The following is a 20,088-nucleotide window of genomic DNA, read 5'->3' as shown; positions in this document are numbered from 1 at the left end:
TTTTAAAAAGTTTCAGACACATAGCAATAGAAATATGTTCTTTAAAGAAACAATGAAAAAACTTTTTAATAAAGAGTATTGCAGCAGGTAATGAAAAATTCCATTGTAGAACAGGATATAAGATTGTCTTCATTGGGTTTCCATTCATTTTGAAGTTTTCTTTCAACTCTGCGAATCTCCACCGGCTGGCTCCATTCTTGGGCTGGGTTCTTTTCTGATAAGAAGAAGTTCTAGGACTCCCATTCACAGACCACATCACGAAAAGGAAGACAAAGATTCCATTCCCCCTAAAATTTCTCAAAATTTTGGAATTCATTCTGATAGGACCAACTCAGCCCTTGTGTCCCATCCATCAGGTGGACAGAGGTTGGTTCAGACTAAACAGAGTTCATCCCAGGTGACCAGGGTGCCACCAATCCTCTTCAAATCATTCCCTGTAAGAGGTGATGCAATGAGGGTTGGACTTATCAGAGCAAACGGGTTTTGCAGAACTTTAAGCAGAAAAGTGGTTTTTCTGGTTGGTATTTGCAGCAGGAGTGTGGGGGCCGGGGGCACTCTGGCAAGGAGATCAGATGGGAGAAGGGCCAGAGTAACAAGAAAAGTCAATCCAGAGTTTTTGGTAGTTAGTAAGAAAAAAATAACCAAAGTATGAAAGATGACTCAATTTTCAATGTCATGCAAAGTTTATTCTAACCAGCCTGAATAAGAAATATGACTTTCTGATGGAAAAGGTAACTTAGTTTTTTAGAATTGCAAAATAAATTCTACAACACTAACAAGATTGAGGTATTTTTTATTTTATATCCAGCAGAAAAGACTCATGGGTCCTTTTTGTCCTAAAAAATATTTCTGGTACTTCATTGAACACAGTATTTCTTTGCATTCCTCTTTTCCCCCAATAATAATAAAAATATTCTAGTTTTTTTATATTCTCTGTGCCTTAAAAAATAAGAAAGGAAGGAAGAAAGGAAAAGAAAAATGAGCCAAGTGTTTATAGGATGCCCAATAAGTGGAACTTTCATAAATTGTCTATGAGAATGTGAGATTGTTACAAACACTGTGGAAACAAGTTTGGCAGTTTCTTTTCTTTTTTAGGAATATATTTTTTTTAAATACATTTATCTTTAATATTTTATAGACTGCATTTTGATTCATTGTACACAAATGGGTACATCATTTTGTTTAACGCAGCCACATCAATGTTTATAGCAGTTTGGCAGTTTAGCCCATTGTGATTTCAGTTTTCATTTCTCTGATTGCAACAGGGAACTCAGCAGCCAAAATGATTAGGTTCATGCTTTGAGTTTGTAACAGTGGTTCACTTTATGCTTTGAATGTAGGCCTTACTGTTCTGCCACAGCAACTTTTTTTTTTTTTTTTTTTTGGGAAGGGGGTACAACTTTTCATTTCTATGGTTGTACACAATATAGATTCACACCATTCATGTAATCATACATATACATAAGGTAATACTGTCTGTCTCATTCTACTATCTTTTCTTCCCCCTCCCCCTCCCACGCCATTTTCTTCTATGCCATCCAAAGTTCCTTCATTCTTCTCTTGCCCATCCCGCCACGCCCCCTCATTATATATCGTCATCCACTTATCAGAGAAAACATTTGACCTTTGGTTTTTTGGGCTTGGCCTATTTCACTTAGCATGATATTCTCCAACTCCATCCACTTACCAGCAAATGCCATAATTTTATTCTTCTTTATGGTTGAGTAATATTCCACTGTATATATATACCACAGTTTCTTTATCCATTCATCAATTGAAGGGCATCTCAGTTGATTCCACAATCTAGCTATTGTGAATTGAGTAGCTATGAATATTGATGTGGCTGTATCACTACAGTATGCTGATTTTAAGTCCTTTGGGTATAAACCGAGGAGTGGGATAGCTGGGTCAAAAGGTGGTTTCATTCCAAGTGTTCTGAGGAATCTCCATTCTGCTTTCCAGAGTGGCTGCACCAATTTGCAACTCCACCAGCAATGTATGAGTGTGCCTTATTCCCCACATCCACATCAACACCTATTATTGCTTGTGTTCTTGATAATAGCCATTCTAATTGGAGTTAGATAAAATCTTAAGGTGGTTTTAATTTGCTTTTCTCTAATTACTAGAGATGATGAGCACTTTTTCATATATTTGTTGATCATCACCTGTATATCTTCTGTGAAGTGTCTGCCCAGTTCCTTAGCCCATTTATTGACTGGGTTACCAATTTATTGATTGGTATTTTTGGTGTAAAGTTTTTTAAGTTCTTTATAAATTTTGGAGATTAGTGCTCTGTCTGAAGTGTGTGTGGAAAAGATTTTCTCCCACTCTGTAGGCGCTCTTTTCACATTATTGATTGTTTCCTTAGTTTGAACCTATCCCATTTATTGATTCTTGCTTTTATTTCTTGTGCTATGGGGGTCTTGTTAAGGAAGTCTGGTCCTAAGTCAACATGATGGAGATTCAGGCCTACTTCTTCTATTTGGTGAAGGGTCTCAGATCTAATTCCTAGATCCTTGATTCATTTTGAGTTGAGTTTTGTACAGGGTGAGAGATAGGGGATTAATTTCATTTTATTGCATATGGATTTCCGGTTTTGCCAGCACCATTTGTTGAAGAGGCTATCTTTTCTCCATTGTAAGTTTTTGGCACCTTTGTCTAGTGTGAGGTAACTGTGCTTAAGTGGGTATGTCTCTGTGTCTTCTATCCTGTACCATTGGTCTACCTGTCTACTTTGTTGCCAATACCATGTCGTTTTTGTTACTATTGCTTTATAACAGAGTTTAAGGTCTGCATCAGTCTTCCTACCCAGGATTGCTTTGGCTATTCTGGGTCTTTTGTTCTTCCAGATGAATTTCATGATTGCTTTCTCTATTTCTATGAGAAATGTCATTGGGTGTAACTTGTTTTTAAAATGGACATGTTTGTTTCTCTTCCTCTCTTTACTCTGCCCTAATCTCTCCCCCTCCCTAATCTCAGGGGAAATAGGATTACCTTTCTTCCCCATTTTAGATTTATCTGTCCTTATACACGCCCACCATAGGAACAAAGTAATCCAGACTTTGGGGATGGTACCAGAAGATCTCAGAAATGACTACCTCTCACATTAACAAGTGAATTACAACTCCAACAAAGAACACAGGCAATATAACCTTTGAATCACCTTTTTAGAAGCCCGCTGTTCCTGCTAATGGGCATAATCACAGCATCTGGGACAGGAGTTTCTAGCTTCTCCGTTGCTAGCAAAGGAATAAACCTTCTTTTTCCTTTTTCTCAAAACCATGCCCTCGTTATTGGATTGGAATTGGGGACAAGGACTGAGCTTTCTGCAACAAGTATAAACCACCTTCTATGTGTTTTTTTCATCCTCCTGCCCTTCTCCCTCTTCCTAATAGTGTCAATTAACAATGTGGAGATTAACAAAGATTAACATTTTTCCCGTTCCATGCTAAGCTACCTTGTCCTTCACTGCCCACAAGAATAAAGAGACTCCAGGGGCTGGGGAGATAGCTCAGTCAGTAGAGTGCTTGCCTTGTAAGCACAAGGCCCTGGGTTTGATCCCCAGCACCCAAAAAGAAAATAAAAAAGAATAAAGAGACTCCAGATCTAGAAACTGGTACCAGCTCTCTCAAGGACACCAGTTTTACATTAATTATATCTACTGATAATAAATATACTTGGAGCCCAATCTTCATATCCCCCTTTTAAAAGTCCTTATTTTGCTTTATGAGTGAGACAGTAGTCTTTGAGGATATTGGTCCACTGCCCTCTCCTTTGTTAGTAAATCAATTAGACTTGTTTTTCATTTTCCTCAAAAACCTTCTCATTATCTGGATTGGCACCTGGAATAAGGAACAGACTTTCAGTATCATGATGACCTAGGATGCTGAGCATCTTTCCATGTGTTTATTGGTTATTTCTATATCTTTTTTTAGGGGAAATGACTATTTAAATCCTTTGTCTATTTTCTTTTTTTTTTTTTTTTAAGATTTGTTTTAAATTTTTTTAGTTGTCAATAGAACTTTATTTTATCTATTTACTTATATATGGCACTGAGAAGCAAACCCAGTGGCTCTAACATGCTAGGTAAGCACTCTACTTCTGAGCCACAACCCCAGCCCCATGCCTATTTTCTAATTGAATTGTTTTTCTTTTTTCATTGTTGACTTATAGAAGATCTTTAAGTCTTCTAAGATACAAGTCATTTATAAGATTATGTACTGAATATATTTTCTCTCATTCTATGGATTGTCTTTTCATTTTCTTAAAGAGAGACCCCAGAGAGAGAGCGAGAGAAGAAGAGGCCACAGGGAAAATAAACGCATGCCAGGACACATCCCCAGTGACACATTTCCTCCAGCCACATTCCACCTGGCTACAGTTCCCACCTGGTCAGTCCATTCAAACTAGGATGGACTGATCAGGTTACAGCTCCCACAATCCAATCACTTCAACTCTGAACATTCCTGCATTAACTCAGAAGATTCTGGGGGAACACCTCATATCCCAAACATAACAGTGGTATTTCTATTTTCTTTACTCCTACTATATTTATTAATTGGAATTCTTCTGTAAGGGAGAGTTATAACTTCATTCTTAAATTGTTTTGTTATATCATCATAGACTTAAGGGCATTTATTTTATTCTTTGGGTTATATACCAATTCTATCATTGTTTCCTCGCTTTAATTATTCCAACTTTGATCCCTGACACTTTCAGTTTAAGTTCTAGCCTTTAAACATACCCTTTTTAATATATTTTCTTTAGCACTTCCTTACTTTTGCCACCACAAGATGCTCTAAGATCCGTTTGTATTTTACCTGACTCAGCCTTAGAATCAACCACTTCTCCAAGATCCAAGTGTAAGGGATCCCACGAAAACCACGCCAGACACGGGAAATCATATAAGGGAGTTTATTAAGCAAACAGAGTCTCCCTGCAGGGTAAGAGAGAAAATGAGAGGAAAAGAAAGGGAAAGAGAAAGAGCACACACAAGAAAGAGTGTGAAAAGCGAGGAGGATAGAGAAAGTGAGTAGGAGAGAGAGAAGCATGGGAAAAGATGGCGGGGAGCTACCGTGAAGCAATTGAATTCCACCAGGCTAACAGGGGACCAATAACGGAGAAGGATACTTGCAAGCTGACTGATGAACCAATAGCTAGCTAGGATGTTCACAGACTGACAGTAGTTGGGAGGCAGGGAAATGGCTGTATCGAAAAGGGTGGGGAGAGCAGCTTTGTACATTACACCAAGAATGCAAGGTCTGATACTTGCTGTTTTCATTGCTGCTGGAGCATCATTCTTATCAGTTGTCTGCAATAAGGAATATATATATCTATGTTTACTCCCTGTGTACAAACACACACACACACACACACGCATTTTTATTTCTGGATCTCTATATCTACATGTATGTATAATTAATTGTTTTAAGCACCATAGGGTTCATTCTAGTCTACCCTCTTTCCTTCCTTGTAACTTCCCTCTCTAACATTGACAAGTCTGGCTGTTATTCTCTACAAAAAAACTTGTTGGATCGTGGGACACATCTAAAAGAGTTTCAAAATTCCTGACCTATGACCCTGTGAGAAACAAATTTACCAATAGAATACTATGTTTTTATACAGTTCTTTTTGCAAATATTTTCAATTCTTTGTTTTCCAATTTAATTAGTCAGTTTCTTATTCATTCCTTTCACCTTGGTTATGTGATTCATTTGCAATATAGATACATTTGTTTGTCATTGTCTAAGTTGTATTTTGCATTGCCCCACAGCCTGGCCAATATTTTAAAATTTTCATTCATAAAGTTTGCTCTTTGTCATGCATAATTCTGTGGGTTTTGATAAATGTATATTGGTCTGCTCAAGGTGTTATAGTGGAATACTACACACTAGGTAGGTTAAATAATAGAAATTTATTTTCTCACAACTCCAGGGTCCAGAAATCCAAGATGAATGTACCATTAGGGTTGCTTTCCTATGAGGACCCTCATTCTGGTTTAAGGATAGCCAGGTGCCTTTTTTCAGTTCCCATGTGTTCTATACATACAGAGAGAGCACTTTGGTGATTCTTCCTCTTCTTATAAGAACACCAGTCCTATAGGATTAGGGTCCACCCTCATAACCTGATTTAATGTCAATTACCTTATAGACCCTATCTCCAAATATAGTCATGCTAGAAGTTAGTGCTTCGACATATGAATTATAAGGAACATATTTCAGTCCATAGCACAATGTATAGAATCATATGCTCACACTGCAGGGCCATGCAGAAAAGTTCCAGCAACCCCAGAATTCCCTCCTGCTGCTCCTTCATAGTCAAGGACTTCATAGTCCTTTTCCGATTCCCAATTCCAAGTACCTCCTTAATGTTGTTTTTTATTTTTTATCTCTGTGGTTTTGCTTTTTTCAGTATGCCACCTAAATTTAGTATCTTGAATACAATATTTTGTGTCCAACTTCTTTTCACACAAAAGAATGCATCTAAGATTCTTCTTTGTTGTCTTCTACTTGTGGCATGGCTATCTGAATAACCCTGGGAATCTGCTTCCATGAGAAACTGGTGAAAATTATTATTTTTTGTGAAGAAATTAGTCTCTGAAAATGATACTAAAAGCATGCAGCAAATGAAGAAATGTTTATTCAAGAAAATCCACTAAATAAATACAGTAAGAAAAATGAGAGTTTGTAATATTTGATCCAAGACATGTGCTCTCCTGAAGAGGGCCCTGCCACTGACCTAATCAACTCCATCTTGTCCCTCTCTGACTCTATTTGCCCCTTCAGTGTTTTTTCTTCTGAACTACTTTCTTCTGCAGTTGCTTTGGATTCTAGAAACCACAAGTCCTATTGATAAGCATCTTCATAACAAGGAACCAAAACTACCCTCAAGCAACAATGAGAGAGGGACCATCACAGAGACAAAGGACAAAGGCACTCCTGGACCTTAACTCTTGGCTTAACAGCTATCAAACGATAGTGTAAGTTTTCTCTTTGCTTTCCTACATTAACTTGTAGCTTGTTAGTTATAGAATGCTTGGTATGTGGGCTGGGGCTATAGCACAGTGGTAGACCGCTTGCCTAGCATGTGTGAGACACTGGGTTCAAACCTCAGTACCACATAAAAATAAATGAATAAAATAAAGGTATTGTGTCCATCTGTAAATAAAAAAAATTTTTTTAAAAAGAAAGCTTGGTATGTGCCTACCCATTCCCCTCAAACAACCTTAACAGATCAGAGCCCGGTGCATCACTGGAGCCAAGATGTTCTTGCCATGAGTCCCCAAGTACAAACAACAAAAAGGATGAAAACTGTTAAGGAGTCATCAAAAGGACAGAGTTAAGGGCCCTTAACTTGCTACTTGCCATGATTTTCGTTCTCTTCCATGTATTATCTTAACAGCTACAGCAATTCATCCTAATCATAAGGCAGAGATAAATATTTATACAGAATATGGCATCAATATGAAAAATTAACATTTGGCTCCAGGTTGACCAGCTTGCTCTTGCCTTCCTCAGAGTTAAAGTGCCCTCATGCAGAAGAAAAACACCTTTGAAAGGTACCTAAAGCCAATTAGCATTCCTTAATTTTAGCCCCCTTGCAAACAGCCCTTTCACATGAACAAAAGTAACTCTCTCCCTTTATTCTGGGAACCAGAATGGTTGATGCTATGTATTCCTTCACAAACACAGGCCTTAATAAAAGCCTTGCCTTGTGCTCATTTGCCTGACTTGTTTTCATTTCTACCATCACCAAGGTCATATACCCATGTTTAGTGTCAACAGTGAGTCTTGCAGAACATCCCATGATGAGATTGCTCCCTCTAAGCATGTGCAATTACCTTCTGATGGGATCAAGGTCGCCCCTCTAAGCAGGAGCAACCATCTAACAGTGGGAACCAAATTGCCTCCTTATGAAATGATGACCTTCCGAGAGCTCCACAGAATCAGTCTTGAGATAATGACCAACAAGACCATGGCTTGACCAGATATCCTACTCTGCCAGCTTGCAACTCCACAGCCAAGCAAACTTGTCTTTTTCTATAAAACTTCAAGGTTCTGTCAGACCCCTGAAGATGAATCTTTTGTCACTGTACCCCTATATCTGTTCTTCCCAGTAAGGCCACACTAATTAAAACTCCTTTCTTGCCCTCTGGCACTGCTCATTTCTTTGATTGGCATATTGAAATAGGTGATTGGGGCTGGTCTATTGGGAGCCCCCAGAGCCAGGGCCTTTGCCCCAGGACTCCAGTAACCCTCCCTCTTTGCAGCTCAGAAAGACAAAAATTTTACCCCTGTAACATAAAGATGTTACATATGTGTGCAGCTACTCAATTTGGCAGGTCAAATCTGATGGACAATGAAGATACTCTCTTTAGATAAGGTAGTGTTTGTTTTAATAGTAATATGAAAGCAAAAGTAAAAGTGAAAGGTGAGTGAAAAAGAGAAGAAAATACATCACCCTGTCAGAGAAAACACCAACACCTGAAGTCATGTAGCTGGGTTTGATTCCCAGCACTGTAAAAATAAGTTCATGTAACTTCTTCCACTTTAGAGCACCTTATTCAAAGTAACTTGAATCTGTGTTCCCAGACCTCAGCAACTCATATTTGGCTCAGAGTAAACTATTTCTAATTTTCTTCAAATCATAGTTGTTGTTTTATATCAAATAGATAAGTTATTGGAAAGAACCAAGTGAAATTCTGGAGTTAAAAACTATAATGGCTGAGATGAAAAATTCATTAATGGGGCTCAATAATACAGTTGAACTGGAGGAAGAAAGAATGAGTGCACTTACCTATAGCTTGACAGCTTGAAGTTATGCAGTCAAAAAAAAAATGAGGAAAAAGGAACAGAACCTCAGAGAAATGTGATATGCCATTAAGCACACCAAGATGTGTCTAGTGGGAGTATAAGAAAAGAAGAGAAAAAGAGAAGAAAATTTTTTAAAGAAATAATGGCTGAAACAAATGGATGTCAATAGATTAGATAACACATGAAATGGACAAATTCCTAGGAACACACACTAAAATTGATTCAAGGGACTGGAGTTGTGGCTCACTGATAGAGTGCTTGCCTAGCATGTGTGAGGCCCTGGGTTCAATACTCAGCATCATATATAAATAAATAAATATATATAAAAATAAATATATAAAAAGATAAATATATAAAAATAAATATATAAAAAGATCCATTGACAACTAAATATATGTATAAGATATAAACACATATATATGTTTTATATATAAAATATAAATATATTATATATGAATATGTGTATATTGATTCAAGAAGAAACAGATACTGTGAGAACTATAAAAGCAAGGGTGAAAAAAATCAACTGAAGGTGAAATACTAGATACTTTCCCTCCATCATCTACTCTTAGGTGTCTACCAAAGAGAAATTAAAGCCTAAGTTCACACAGACATCTATACATGAATGTTCATGTCTACATTATTTACAGTAGCCAAAAGTTGGAAACAACCTAAATGTCTATCAAGTGATAAATGGATCAACGAAATGTGATGTATTTATACAGTGAAACATTATTCTAGCAAAAGTAGGAAAGAAATTCTGATACATGCTGTTACACAGATGAATCCTGAAAATATTATGCTAAGTGACAAAAGCAAATCAGAAAAGATCACATATTATACGATTTAATTTGTATAAAATGTCCAGAACAGGGCTGGGGTTGTGACTCAGCAGTAGAGCACCCACCTAGCACATGTGAGGCACTGGGTTCCATCCTCAGCATCACATATAAATAAATTAAATAAAGGTATTGTGTCCACCTGCAACCAAAAAATAATTTAAATAGATAGATAAATAAATAAATAAATAAATAAATAAATAAATAAATAAATAAATAAAATGTCCAGAACAGACATGTCTGTAGAGATAAAAGTAGATAAGTGTTTACCTAAGGATGAATGAGGGTGGGGAGACAGGATGACTATAGACAGAAGACAGGGCCTCCTTTTGAGAAGAGAAACAGTTTCTAAAATTGACAGTAGTGACAGTTGTACAGAGACAATATACTAAAGAGCATTTAATTGTAAAAATACAAAAGATCTATGTTTTTGGACAAATCAGAAGTGCATTCTTTTTTTAGGTCAAGTTGAGCTCATTATTTAATTTAATGAAACACACACATCATCATCATCAATGTGTCCAATTTTATGGCTGAGTAGTATTGCATTGTATGTATAGACCATGACTTATTTATCCATTCACCTACTAAAGGACATCTAGGTTATTTCCCATTTTTACCAGACAAGTAAGTAATTGATATTTGGCAAGGATGCAAAGGAAATTCAATGAAACAAAGGACAGTCTGTCAACAAATGATACATATGGGCATTCATGTGCAAAAATTTTTAACACTCCTTGACACATAGAACACCTTATTCAAAATGTAATTCCATGTAGATCTTTCTAGGTGAAAATTGGAGAAAAACTACATTACTTTATTTTAGACAGAGAATTTAAACACAACACCAAAACACACAATCCATTAAAAAAATGAAAAATTTGACAGTATACAAATTGAAAGCTTCTTTTTGTTAAAATAAACATTATTAAAGGGCTATCAGTAAACTCAGTGGTAGAGTGCCTGCCTAGCATGCACAAGGCCTTGGGTTCTATTCCCATGACCACAAAAATGGCAACAAGAACAAAAACAAAATCATTCATTGGGAAAATGAAAAGGCAAGGTACCAACTGGGAGAAAATATTTGTAAAGGATGATAAAGGACTTGTATTCAGAATACTTAAAGAATTCTCAAAAGTTCAGTAATGAGATAACAAAAAGTTCAACTTTTAAAAAATAGGTGTTGTAGTTGAATACTGGCCTCCCAAAGATGTCCATATCCTAATTTCAATAACCTAGGAATATGTTTCTTTATTTGGAAAAAAGGAATTTAAAGATGTGGTTAAAAATTATATGTAATCTGGCAAGAGAAGGAAATTAAAGAGATACAAGTAGGAAAAAAATTTGTCAAAGTGGGGCATGGTGTCACACACCTGTAATCCCAGTGGCTCGGGGGCTGAGGCAGGAGGATTGTGAGTTCAAAGCCAGCCTCAGTAACTTAGCGAGGCCCTAAGAACTCAATGAGATCCTGTCTCTAAAAAAATACGAAAAGGGGCTGGATATGTGGCTCAGGGTCAAAGTGCCCCTGGGTTCTCTTCCCGGTACCAAAAGAAAAAGTTATCAAATTATCTCTGTTTGCTGATGATATGATCCTATACCTGAAAGACTCAAAAAACTGATAAATGAATTCAACAAAGTAGCAGGATACAAGATCAACACTCATAAAACGATGACTTTGCTATACCGCAATAGCGATTCTGCTGAGAAAGAAATCAGGAAAACCATCACTTTGGCAATAACCTCAAAAAAATTAAATGCTTGGGAATCAATCCAACCAAGGAGGGGCAAGAGCTCTACAATGAAAATTACAGAACACTGAAGAAATATATTGAAGACAGCCTCAGAAGATGTAAAGATCTCCCATGTTCCTGAATAGGCAGACTTAATATTGTCAAAATGGCCATACTATCAAAAACAATAGAGAGATTCAATAAATCCCCATCAAAATACTAATGACATTCTTCACAGCACTAAAAAAAAAAAAAAAAAAAAAAGTTCTTAAAAGAATTTGGAAGAATAAAAGACCCAGATCCTAGGGGCTCGGGAGCCTGAGACAGGAGAATCATGAGTTCAAAACCAGCCTCAGCCATGGCAAGGCACCTAGTAATTCAGTGAGCCCCCATTTAATATATTTCACTTGTATCTAAATAAAATACAAAATAGGGCTGGGGATATGGCTCAGTGGTTGAGTGCCCCTGAGTTCAATTCCCAGTACCTCACCCCCCAAAAAAGAGACATAGAATAGCTAAAGCAATCCTGAACAAGAAGACTGAAGCAGGATGCATCACAACACCTGATCTCAAATTATACTACGGAGTTATAATAAAAAAACAGCATGGTGTTGGCATCAATATAGACATGAAGAATAGAATAGAAGTACATAAACTAACCCGCATACTTACAACCATCTGATACTTGACAAAAGTGCCAAAAATATATGTTGCAGAAAAGATAGCCTTTTCAACAAATGGTGCTGGGATAACTGGATATCCATATGTAGAAGAATGAAAGTAGATTCCTATCTCTCACTCTGCACAAAAGTCAAATCGAAATGAATCAAAGACTTAGATATTAGAACAAAAACCCTGCAACTACGAGAAGAAAACATAGGATCCACATTCCACATTCCATAGGTACAGACATCAACTTCCTCAACAAGACCCACGCTCAAGAAATAAAATAAAAAATCAATAAGTAGGATGTCATCAACTTTAAAAACTTCTGTACATCAAAAGAAATTGTTAGGGACTCGGGTTGAGGCTCAGTGGTAGAGCGCTTGCCTAGCATGCATGAAGCCCTGGGTTCGATACCACATAAAAATAAAAAATAAAGGTATTGTGTCCACCTACAACTAGAAAATATATTTTAAAAAAAAGAAATTATTAACCGGGCACAGTGGCGCATGCCTGTAATCCCAGCAGCTCAGGAGGCTGAGGCAGGAGGATCATGAGTTCAAAGCCAGCCTCATCAAAAGTGAGGCACTAAGCAACTCAATGAAACTCTGTCTCTAAATAAAATACAAAATAGGGCTGGGGATGTAGCTCAGTTGTCGAGTGCCCCTGAGCTCAATCCCCAGTACGCCCCCTCCAAAAAAGAAACTGTTAAGAACGTGAAGAGAGAGCTAACAGAATGGGAGAAAATCTTTGCCAGTTGCTCCTCCAACAGAGGATTAGTATCCAGAATATATAAGAATTCAAAAACTTTAACACCAAAAATGAAATAACTCAATCAACAAATGGGCAAGATGACTAAACAGACATTTCTCAAAAGAAGAAACACAAATGCCAATAAATCAAAAATAGTCAATATCTCTAATGACCAGGGAAATGCTTATCGAAACTACACTAAGGGACTGGGGCTGGGGCTCAGGGGTAGAGTGCTCACCTAGGATGCATGAGGCCATGGGTTCGATCCTCAGCATCACACAAAAATAGAATAAAGATATCGTGCCCACCTACAACTAAAACAAAAATTTAAAAAAATACACTAAGATTTTATCTCACCCCAATCAGAATGGAAATTATCAAGAACATGAATAATAATAAATGCTGTCAAGAATGTGGGGAAAGATACACTCATACATTGTTGGTGAGACTGTAAATTAGTACAACCACTCTGGAAGAAATAAGGAGATTACTCAAAAAATTAGGAATGAGGGCAGGGGTTGCGGCTCAGTGGTAGAGTACTTGCCTAGCATGTGTGAGGCACTGAGTTCAATTCTCAGCACCACATATAAATAAATGAATAAAATAAAGGTCTATCAACATCTAAGAAATATTTTTTTAAAAAACTAGGAATGGAACCACCATATTACCCAGCTATCCCACTCCTTGCTATTTACCCAAAAGAACTAAAATCAGCATACTATAGTGATACAGCCACTTCAGTGTTTCCCAGATGCCCATTGACAGATGAATGGATTAAATGGTATATATACACAGTGGAGTTTTACTCAGTTACAAAGAATGAAAATATTGCGGGCTGGGGAGATAGCTCAGCTGGTAGAGTGCTTGCCTCACAAGCACAAGGCCCTGAGTTCAATCCCCAGTACTGAAAAAAAAAAAGAAAAGAAAAGAAAATATTGCATTTGCTGATAAATGGATGGAAATGGAGAACATCATGGTAAGTGAAATAAACCAGTCTCAGAAATCAAGGATCAAAAGTTTTCTCTCATATGTGGAAGCTAGAGCAAAATAAAGGAAAGAAGGCAGTGGGGAGGGATCAGATATCAAAAATATAGGGAAGTCAGCGGAATAGAAGATCAAGAGAGAGTGTGCAAGAACAGGAAAGGGGAGGAAATATGGAATGAATTTAACAAAATCATGTTATATGCATATATAAATATTCCACAGGGATTTCACCTTTATGTATGTGTAGAAAGTACCAATCAAAAATAAATAAATAAATGAGTGAAAGGAAGACTGGTAGAGTAAAAGAAGGAGAAAAGTGTGAAGGAGGAAGGGAGGGAAAGCAGGCAAATGGGGATTGAAATCAAATTCCATGTGTGTATGATTTTGTCAATATAAAACCAACTACTATGTGTAACTGTAATAAAAATAATAAAATTAAAAGTTTATATCTTGATTTTTTTTTTTTTTTTGCGGTGCTGGGGATTTGAACCCAGGGTCTTGTGCTTGCAAGGCAAGCACTCTACCAACTGAGCTATATCCCCAGCCCCTATATCTTGATTTTTAAAAAATAAAAAGTGGTGTGTTGCTGTGGCTTGAACCCAGGGGTGCTCTACCATTAAACTACATTCATTGTTCTTTTTATTCTTTTATTTTGAGACAGGGTCTCACTAAGTTACCAAGGCTGGTCTCTAACTTTTTTTTTCTTTTTTACTATTTCAAATTTTATTTATCTACTCTTCTCAGTTTAGTCTATAAATTTGCCAATGATGCTGCAATATTCTTTTTTAATTTTTTATTTTACTTGTTCTAATTAGTTGTACATGACTTAGAATGCATTTATCATGTTGATAGATCATACATAAATATTTGATCCTCTTGCCTTTGCCTCCTGAGTCACTTGGATTATAAGCATGTGCCACCATACCTGGCAAGAATCTCTCTCTTTTTTTTTTTTTTTTTTTTTGTACCAGGAATTGAACCCAGGGACGCTTAACCTCTGAGTCACATCTGCAGCCCTTTTTATATTTTATTTTGAGACAAGGTCTCATTAAGTTACTTAGGGACTTGCTAAGTTGCTGAGGCTAGCTTTGAACTTGAAATCTTCTGCCTCAGCCTCCTGAGTCACTGGAAATGAATCTTAAAATAAGAAGAGTAGCCTGATTTTCAAGGTTGTTCCAAAGTAAGAATAAGTGTCCTGAAAAGAGGGAAGAGGGAAGAAGAGTCAGAGAAGGAGATATGATATAGAAGTGGTGGCCAAGTGGCAGAATAGATAAATTCAAAGATTAAGGCAGTGGCCACAAGTCCATGAGTGCAGATACTCTCATAAATATGGAAAAGAGGTCTGGGGTTGTGGCTTACTACTAGAGCACTTGCCTACTGTGCATAAGGCCCTAAGTTTGAATTCTCCAAAAGGAAAGAATGCAATCCCACTAACACCTTGGTTTTAGCCCAGTGAAACCAATTTTGAACTTCTGACTGCCAGGACTATAAAATAATAAATTTGTTTTGTTTGTTTGTTAACAGTTACAAAGAACATTTTAATTTTTATACTTATTAAACTAATGCTTTCAATGTATAAAATATATTGTAGTATTTTATAAAATGTGGTATTAATCACTTTTAACACTATAATGAAATACCTGAGGCTGGATAACTTTCTTAAAAAAGAAGTTTAACTAGCTCACAGTTCATGGAGTTTAAGAGGATGGCACTGGCAAATGCTCAGCTCTGGTGAGGGCCCCTCAGCTGCATCACATCATCAGATGGCTTCACAGAGGGGATGTGTATGAGAGGAGAAATCATATGATGAGATAGGAAGTCTTAGAGAGAGGAAGGGCCAAGCTTGCTCTTTTATAACAAACAATGTTCTGACTCTTTTCAACAACCTTCTAGCCAGTGTCCCACAAGAATTACATCAATTCCTTCTGAATGCTGCACCCTCAGTTACCTAATTAATTTACACTAATCTCCACCTTTTAAAGGTTCTACACCACTTCCCAACACTGCCACACTGAGGACCAAGCTGACAACACATGAACTCTTGGGGGCATGCTCAAATCACATCCAAACCAGTGGATCCCAGTGACATCCCAGTTCACAATGCCCTATGGGTGGGATGATCTAGCAGCAGAACACCAGTTCAATTAGAATAATTACTACAACATCTTTCATAAATGTTACTCCTATCAAAGTGCCCCACTTCCCTCTCCTCCCCTACATACTCCAGCTCCAGGACCCATGGTATGAATTTCCTAATGCTGCTGTAACAAATTTCCATGGACTTAGTGGCTTAAAGCAATGTAAACTTTTTCTATTTCTTGAGGTCAGAAATCCCAAATGGTACTGGGCCCAGTAGCACACGCCTGTAATCCCAGCAGCTCAGGAGTTTCAGGCAGGAGGATCGTGAGTTTGAAGTCAGTCTCGGCATAAGCGAGGTGCTAAGCAACTTAGTGAGACCCTGTCTCTAAATAAAATACAAAATAGGGCTGGGGATGTGCCTCAGTGACTGAGTGCCCCAGAGTTCAATCCCTGGCACCCTCCCCCCCAAAATGGAAAGAAATCCCACATGGTCACACTAGACTAAAATAGAAGTGAAGACAAGGCAGCGTTCATTCCGAAGATTCTAGGGAAGGACCCATTTTCTTGCCTTTAACAGTTTCTAGTGGATGTCTGCATTCCTTAGCTTTTCATCCCTTCTTCCTCTTCAAAGCCAGTAAAGGGGAATAGAGGCTTAGCACTGCCTTCCCCTTCCACTTTTAAGACCTGTATGAGTCCATTAAGCCCACCCAGTTAAGTTCCCTATTTAAAGGTCAGTTGATTAGCAAAATTATTTCAATGACAACTTAATTCCCCTTTGTATATAAAGTAACATATTCACAGAGTCCAGGGATTAGGATCTGGGCATAATTAGGAGGCTTTTTTTTTTTCTTTCCTACAATACCTACAGACACTGATTTTACTATAGTCATTTGACTTGGATGAAAGAATGAAAATTAGTGTATAGTAGACATTGAAAACATTTGTGCTTATGGACTCTGCTAGCTTTTCTTTTTTAACAAAATACACATAGCACAAACAAAATAAGATTACATGCCTGTAATCCCAGGAACTCAGGAGGCTGAGACAGGAGGACACAGCCACTATGCCGAGCCTTACTTGCTTATTTTTTTTTTAAGTTTATAAAGCTTTATTGAACATTTCAAACAGCTGCACAGTAAACACACCAGAAATGAAAGCCCTAGAACAGCAGTCCAAATGTTTCACAAGTGTGGCCTCAGAGTTCCATTGCTTAGATGGACTGCCTTCAGTTCTGTCCTCTGCCTGACCCGTTCCATCCCTCCTCAGATGAGAGAGAGAGAGGGATGTTCTGACTGCACGGACAACCGTACTGATCACCACTGGGCAGGGGCCAGGAGTGAATGGTGTAGAGGAAAATGGGGTGGGAGGGAGTGGGGAACAGAAAGAGTAGAATGAGACAGACAGTATTACCCCATATATATGTATGATTACACGAATGGTGTGAATCTACATTGTGTACAAACATAGAAATGAAAAGTTGTACCCCATTTGTGTACAATGAATCAAAATGCAGTCTGTAAAATTTTTTTTTAAAAATCAATAAAAAGAAAAAAAAAAAAGAAAGAAAGTGCCAGTCACAGTCTTCCTGTGTGTTCCTCATAATGTACAGTGTACACCCTCAGAAATGAAGAAGCTCCTGGCGGGAGGATGATAGCGGCTGCTTCCCTATGTCTTGTTTGAACCACCTGGGAGTCCAGTGTTCCCATCACTCTGCAATTCCCATGCTCAATAAAAATGTAGTGGCACCTATTAAAGGTAGCCACTGTTGAACCTCAAAATTAGAACGCATTCGTTAAAGTTTCTTCTTCTTCTTCTTTTTTTTTTTTTAGTTGTTGATGGACCTTTATTTTATTTATAGACCTTCATAGACATTTATTTATATGTGGTGCTGAGAGTCAAACCCAGTGCCTCACACATGTGAGGCAAGCACCCTCCTGCTGAGCTACAATTCCGGTCCCTCAGTAAAGCTTCTTTAAAAGGAATATACAAATGTATTCACACACACACGCACACACACACACATACACACAATGAAAAACATCTAAACACCTATCAAGATTGCCTTGAAACACACAAGAATGTTTCCATTCACTCAACAGGGTACTGCTAGATCTACCGGAACACACCATATCTCCACCCTGCAGAGCTTGCACAGTAGACACAGGGAGGATCCCTCTCTAATGCTGAGAAGGACAGGACAAAAGGCAAAGGAAGTGAGGATGGACCGAAAGTGGGAGCCCAGACACTCAGGTGAAAGAGCAACATCTATCTGTTGCTTCTCTCTTAAAAATTAATCAGAGAAAAAACTGGAGGTTTGTGGACAATAAATAGTCTGACCTGCTGAAGTGAAAGAAGGATGAAAAAACAAGGTTCTCGAGTGTCAGCAATCTCTTCAAATTTGGTAAGTGTAAAAATGAACCCTGTCTTGCTTGGACAGGTGCTTCCCACAAAAAGGAATAGGGAAACCAGAAGAAGGACTGAGCAGTCAGTAACATTCTGGGAAGCGCAGAGACCCTGACTGGGAGGATTCACAGACGTAATAATGAGACTGGCATTTTATCTGCCCAGACTGGTTGATCAGGATGGGTATAGACTACTGGCAGTAATGAGACATGGGGGTTGGCCCTCCTGCCAGCCAGTACCCAGATGGGGACCGAATTCACACACCCACAGCCACAAGACCACCCACAACTATAGGACTTTACAATTAAAGCACAGGTCAGTGCCCTTATTTGCACTATAAGAATAAAATATCACAGGGCAAAAAGACACTGTCAAGAATATTGCACCCACTGGGCTGTGAGATTTGAAACTCCAGTGCTTTATGATCTGTCAGTGCCTCCCCTCCTGTCCTCTGCTTTCTTGGAAAGCTAACAGGACGTCTGTTAGGTGTGCACCACCCCAGGGTCATATGCCAATTCTGGAAACTGGGGAATCAGAGCCATGGTACAGGAAAGTTTACCCTGCAGCTATAGCAGATGAGAAACAGCTGCCAGGAAAACCAAGGCACAAATTGCGCAACGCTTCAGCTCCAGGAGGAAACTGAGCGAACCCCAAGAACAGGGAGTGGCTGAACCACAGGGCGGGATTGAAGGGTCTGGGGTTGAGGAGGAACCGGCAGCAGCCACTGGAGGCAAGGCTTGATCTCTGCCCAGCAGGGCCTTCTCCAAGGCTGCGGGGCACCGTTGCGGGTATCGACCAGATGGGAGCCAGCGGGCGCAGGCGGCTGCCCTTCGCTTTCCTCAACACTCTGCAGGAGCTGAGCCGCTGTGCTCTCTGGCTGTCAGCCCGGGATCACCAGGCAGCAGAGACTCTAGAAGCCCAGGGCGCCACCGCCACCGCCGCCGTCGCCGTTGCCGTCGCCGCCTCATCCTGCCTCCACCTCCGCTCTCCACCAACGCAGCAGAACTTTGCTATCTTGTTTTACAGTGTTTGAACTTTGTTCTGAAAAGCGGTTAAGTTACTTGTGAATCTGATCCTTTTGAGGCTTAAATCTTTATTTCAAATTAATATGGATTCGGGGTTGGGGTTGTAGCTCCGCGGTAGAGGGCTCACCTAGCACGTGTGAGGCCCTGGGATTGATCCTCAGCGCCACATAAAAGTAAAGGTATTGTGTCCACCTACAACTATATATATATACATATATATATGTATGTGTGTATATATATATATATAAAACACCTGGATTCACAGGTAATTGCAGAGAGTAGAGTATAATCCTGTGTACCCTTCATCCAGTTCCCCACATGGCTACAGCTTCCTTAACTGGAGTACCATAGCAAAAGAAAAAAATTCACATGATAAAACATGTGTATAGCTACATGCCCATATCACATGTGTAGATTCATGTAACCACCACAGCAATCAAGATCGAAAGCTTTTCCATGAAGAACTCTCCCCTGTAGTTATCCCTTTGCTCTCAACAATTTAACCCCTACTCCACACTATCCATAACTTCTGGCAATTAATAATTTGTTCTAAATGTCTATAATTATTTCAAAAATGTCATGTAAGTGAAATCATATGATACATAACCTTTTGATTTTTTTTTCATGCAGTATAATGCCCTTGCAATGCACCCATGGTGTTTTATTTATCAATAACTCATTTCTTTATATTGCTGATTAATATTCCATATATGGATGTACCACAGTTTAACCATTCATCTGTTGAAGGAAATTTGGATTCTTTCCAGTTGTTGACTTTACCAATAAAGCTGCTATGACC

At 38.4% G+C, this 20,088-nt stretch overlaps 1 pseudogene; it reads right to left on the bottom strand.

Annotated features, from left to right (window-relative positions):
• Nucleotides 1-18,746: 18,746 nt before the first annotated feature.
• LOC124979301 (bladder cancer-associated protein-like) lies at nt 18,747-19,232 on the bottom strand (annotated as a pseudogene).
• Between the last annotated feature and the right edge of the window lie 856 nt (nt 19,233-20,088).

Source organism: Sciurus carolinensis, chromosome 3, assembly GCF_902686445.1.
Source record: "Sciurus carolinensis chromosome 3, mSciCar1.2, whole genome shotgun sequence".
NCBI classification, from domain to species: Eukaryota; Metazoa; Chordata; class Mammalia; order Rodentia; family Sciuridae; genus Sciurus; species Sciurus carolinensis.
This window is presented reverse-complemented; position numbering and strand designations above follow the sequence as displayed.